Below are 5,714 nucleotides of genomic sequence, written 5' to 3' on the forward strand. Positions count from 1 at the left end.
AGCTAATTCAATAAAACAGGGCACTATCTGTATGTTTTAGTGGTTAAGGGATAACCCCACTTATCTGGGAAAGGGCCCTAATACAGTCAATACATTCCATAGAACTTCCTTCTGAGCAGAAATAGTTAGACTTGGGCTATAATGCTCATTGTTCCACTATTACTCCACTAGATCTGTTTGGAATTTGCCTAGGATTGGTAGGTCTCAGGTTTGAGGCTGAGACTGGGATTTTGGGGTCCATTCTCAGGGCAGCAAGTTTAAATCTCAGGGTCATCACAGCTAGTATCAAATTGCTACCTTTGGATCTTGGGTCTAGGCATTTTGCAACAGAGTCTGGTTATTTTAAAACATGTCCTTTTTTAAAAAAAAACCACTGATCATTCTGAAACTATTGCATTGATAGTTCCCGTCCCTATTTCTCCCCCACCCCAAATTTCCAATACAGTCCCCCACTCTAATGAAACCTGTTTCTCTCTCCTCCCCAATTCAGTGTTTTTATTTTCCTGGGCATTTAGCTATCTGTATCTGCCCCTTTATAAGGGACGTGGGTGGCGCTGTGGGTAAAACCTCAGCACCTAGGACCTGCCGATCGCATGGTCGGCGGTTCGAATCCCCGCGGCGGGGTGTGCTCCCGTTGTTCGGTCCCAGCGCCTGCCAACCTAGCAGTTCAAAAGCACCCTTGGGTGCAAGTAGATAAATAGGGACCGCTTACCAGTGGGAAGGTAAACGGCATTCCGTGTGCTGCGCTGGCTCGCCAGATGCAGCTTGTCACGCTGGCCACGTGACCCGGAAGTGTCTGCGGACAGCGCTGGCTGAGTGAGTGAGCGCACAACCCTAGAGTCTGGCAAGACTGGCCCGTACGGGCAGGGGTACCTTTACCTTTACCTTATCTGCCCCTTTACCATAAAGGACTCTGGCCCTTTATCTCTTGGAACACATCCATGGGCCCCATCTGCCTATCAGTTTTCCATCCTTGAAATCAAGTAGCCCCACAACAATGCTACTCTCCACCTCAAGCTGGAAACCTGACAACTCCAGGTTTGTACATTTGCTCTGTTCTTCCCTGCTAACATCCGGGTCCTGCCTTTGCACTACGAGCAGGTCCAGATTCAGCACCTGCTCTCCTCAGACATCCCTAACTCTGAACTTGCTGTGAGTGGCTTGGAGTGACATTTACATTTCCTGCAATACCCCAGCACACCTCTGGCATAGCATCACTCTGGGGCTTTGTGAGAAATAAATACGTTACAGCTGCCTTTTACATTTCCCACAATGCCACAGAGCAATGCTACACCAGGGTGCTCAAGGGCACTGTAGCCGACCATCATTTAGTGAGTGCTGCTGCATGCTACACCCCTTAATATCACCCCCTCCTGGGCTCATGGGGTACCCCACCTGCATAGAACCGTATGCACTAGAATACTCAATGCTGAGGGTCCCCTCAAGAGTGGAGCTAGCCCTGACTACTTGTGTTGCCATCAACACTGGCACAGAGATTGGGGGGGGCGGGATATGAAATCTACAGTTTTAAAAGCGAGGAAATGAAGTGTGGGGAATTCTAGTCCTAAACAGGAGTTCTGCTTGCACATAAAACCTACACATGAGCATAGACAAGAGTGCTAACCTCTGCCCCATTGCCTTTCGGTTCATAGAGGGTGAAGATCTGAAGCAGGGTGCTTTCTGTCCTCATGGCTGTGGCTTAAGATCTAGCATGGTATATTGCAAGGGGAGCACCCATAAATAGAAGAGGTTGCCCACTTCAGACCTTTACCCACCTTCAAATTGTGGGAGGGCAAAGTTTAGCACATTTGCCCCCGCTTGAGTGTAGGTTTTACATGTGCATGAAATGCTAGAGTAAGGCTAGTGACACCTTCCAATGTAGACATGGCCTATCTGGAAACAATACAGAGTGTTATCTATGCCCTTTTGACTAAATGCAGTGCCTTACAACAGAGGACTGCAGGGCTCATCCTTGTAGCTGTACTGGGCTAAACTGAACGAACAGTGTCAACATCCCTTTGCTAGAGACCAAACAATGCAACATCATATAGACTCTTACAAGTATGACTGTCTCCAGTGGTAAAAATATATCTTACAGATGCTGTTATGAAATCCTGCTGAAGCTCAGCTAAGTGGGCCATTGCTTGTTCAGATGGTACATTGTTAGCACAGCATTCTAGTCATGTCATTTTTTTTGTTATCTCATATTTGGGGAAAAAATTAAGAAGACCTGCAAAAACATATCAATACTTGAAAATCAATTCTAAATGTTATTTTTGTTTGTACAGTTTAGTTACTGAGACTTTGTTATTTACTGATACAAAACTGGTCAAGTAAATGGGACTACAGCAGAGTAAGTGATCATGCCTAGGGATTCCTACGCATAACCCAGGGAACATTAAGGATGTTTAAGTTCCTCTTATTTCAGCTGAATCCAGATGCAACTTACACATATTTAACTCTGGCTGGGTCGTGTCCATTTTAATTAATATCCCAAAGACATATAAGTGAGTAAATTCCAAATAACTTTTTTTTTGTTTTGCTATTCTGACACGTTGCATTTTTACATCAAACTACCTCAGCTACCTTTAATTTTTCTCCTCCCTCTAGATATTAAAGCATGCACTTTGTATTTATTAGGGCTTCTGTCTCAACCAGCCCTTTCCAGTTTAGAAAATGAAACCTGTTTCAAAGCCATGCCAATTTATTCATAGAAGACACTGAACAGAACATACTGTAGTTGCTAACAATGTTTACCTGATCCAATTAGGACAGTGCATGCACAGAAACAAGCTTCCACACGTCTTGTGTTGTGATGTGAAACATAGTGCTTGGTTTGAATTTCCAGGCTTCATCTACCTTTGGGCAGGAGGGGGTAGATTAGGAACTGTGAGAACAGCCCTGATAGGAAATGGCAGCACCAATCACTTCAGTGGTAGGGAAGATGGATTTAGACCCCTCCCTTAAAATAAAAAAAGTGATAGATGTGTCCACAGTCAACAGTATCAACCATCTTAATTAGTGGGGTAGATTGTTCAGCTCAGTGCATACATAGCTGGATCAGGAGCTATAGGTCTGTGAGGTGTTGTTTAATTATCCAGAATCAAAAACCACATACCCAGGAACAGAAACGGTCACTGCTTGTATATGCTTAATTTGCCTTAAAAGATTTGTGCTTTTTCCACTCATGAGTCTTTTTCATTTTGTTTCTCCTGTACCAGATATGTAATTATATAAAACTCTGAAAAACATGCCATAACAATGAAATGTGACTGTCAACAGCAGACTAACGAATGGAATAGAGTGGACCAATAATTTTTCAGCTCCTGTTGTAAACTGTTGCAATTATACACTGATTGTGTTAACTAATTGTTACTGTGCTTTTACTCAATACTTAACCATGATCAGAAACAAGTTCTGGGAGATCACCTTTGTGTTTATGGAAAGTGTAGATATTTCCCTTGGTACAAGCACAGTGACTCGAGTTGAATGATATTCATGACAGTTCTTGTGCTATGGATTGTAAACATTGTACAAATGTATTTGGTATTCTGTTTGAAATGAAGATTCAAAAAATAGTTAAATGAAATGAAATCCTTCCTGTAAATAACTATATTCAGATTCCATGTATACGAACATTCCTTTAGAGTCCCGATCGTGAAGAGTGTCTTTATCAGCTAGAGACTACTGTCTTGTGTGGCAGTGGTTACATGTGCTATAGTAAAGAACACAGTGTGTGAAGTATTTGGTGTACTACAGTACCATAGTTCTTTTGGTCTGTTAAGTAAGTTGCAATTTGTGATGAAATGAAGTTGAAAGTAGTGCTTCATACTAACAAATTTCTTTGGTTACAACCTGATTTTTCTTGTAAAACTTCAAAGGAAAACTTGAAAATTTTATATATTTGGATTTTGTAGATTTTTTTTTATTGCAACACGAAGTACCAAATCATTAAATAAAGTACACTGTGGTCATTTTATGGATGCCATGGAGTCTTTTAATGGGTTGTCATCTGCTTGTAAATGCATTCTGTTTCAAAAGATTGAGCAACTGTGCAACGGTGAGTCTTCAGGGATCTAGATTTGGCATGGATGTCAACACGAAGAGTCCATATATCTGAGACACAATTATTAGCTGCTTCCACAATCCAACCACGGTTTCTGCTGGAAAGAATTTCCTCCCAAAACTGCAGCAATTTATTTTTATATATAATAGATTTTACTAGAGTTTATACGGAGAAATACAAAGCTTAATATAAAATATCCTTTTTTGTCCAAACTAAAACATTAAATAAGATAAAAACATAGAAGGGGGGGAGAGAATGAAAGAAAGATTAAGAAAAAAAATATATAAAAGGTATTAAAAGAGAGAGAAAAAACTAAAGAACTTCCTGTTCTTTGTCCACTATATATAAACAATATTCACTTAATCTGTTCCAGTATAACACCGAACAATGCCACTTTCTATAAACAAAAATTATCTTCAATCCTCAAATCCAAGTGCCACTATTTCATTTTCTTTTTCAAGCAAAAAGTCCTTAGTAAATGTTAACAATGACAATGGTGTGTGAGGCTGAGGTGTCGCAATGCCAAGTAGCTTGTAGGATCCTAACATCTTTACTAGGAATACCGTATTTTTCGCTCTATAGGACGCACTTTTCCCCTCCAAAAAATGTTTGTGCGTCCTATAGAGCGAATGCAGGTTGCGCGGCTAAGCCCAAAGCCAGAACAGGGAGACGGAGAGCAGCGCAGCGCTCTGTCTCGCTGTTCTAGCTTGGGGTTAGCTGCGCAAAGCCTCCACACGGCAGCGGGGAGAAGGCACCCCGCTGCCCTGCGGAGGCTTCAAAGGCTGTCCCCGAAGCCAGAACAGCGAGACGGAGCGCTGCACAGCACTCCGTCTTGCTGTTCTAGCTTGGGGATGGCTGCGCAAAGCCTCCGCAGGGCAGCGGGGTGCCTTCACCCCGCTGCTCTATGGAGGCTTCAAAGGCTGCGCTCCGGGGGCTTCAGGCAGCTATCCGGAAGCCTTCCGAGCGCAGCAGGAGTTCCTGCTGCGCTCTGAAGGCTTGTGGATAGCCGCCTGAAGCCTGGAGAGCGAGAGGGGTCGGTGCACACCGATCCCTCTTGCTCTCCAGGCTTCACTGGAGAGGCGCTGCACAGTTTTCCCTCTCTGCACAGCGCCCCTTCAGCGAAGCGGGAGGAGAAATGGAAGGGGCTCCGTTTCTCCTGCCGATTCACTGAAGGGGTGCTGAGCAGAGAGGGGGAGATCCCCCCCCCCCCGTTCTCCCCCTCCTATGGTCCGATGCGTCCTATAGAGTGAAAAATACGGTACTTATTTGTTTGGGCCAACTGACTGTAATGCACTTTTGAACATAACCTTCTGCTGTATGAAATTGCAGTAAATATGAAGACATCAGTGTTTGCACCCAAGTTAAAAACATAAGGCAAACCTGCTGGATCAGGCCAATGGCCCATCTAGTGTTCTCAGAGTGGCCAACTAGTTGCCTGTGGGATGCCTGCAAGCTGGACATGAGCATGAAAGCACTGTTTTCCTATGATTCCCAGCAACTGGGATTAATTTACCATTCTAGATCCAGTAAATAGGCAGAATTATTATTATTACTATTAGTTATTATTATTGCAACTTGTGTGTTTCCTTTCAAAATCAAAGGGCTTCTTAAGCTGGCTTACAACTGAAAGGTTCATAAAGAATAAAAC

At 43.2% G+C, this 5,714-nt stretch overlaps 1 long non-coding RNA gene across 1 annotated transcript; it reads left to right on the forward strand.

Moving 5' to 3' along the window:
• The first annotated feature begins 404 nt into the window (after window positions 1–404).
• LOC310766658 lies at window positions 405–3,984 on the forward strand. The gene is made up of 2 exons (XR_014550313.1): window positions 405–544; window positions 910–3,984. It is a non-coding gene; the product is annotated as an uncharacterized lncRNA (long non-coding RNA).
• The last annotated feature ends 1,730 nt before the right edge of the window (window positions 3,985–5,714 follow it).

Source organism: Podarcis filfolensis (assembly GCF_964270895.1).
Source record: "Podarcis filfolensis genome assembly, chromosome: 7".
NCBI lineage: Eukaryota > Metazoa > Chordata > Lepidosauria > Squamata > Lacertidae > Podarcis > Podarcis filfolensis.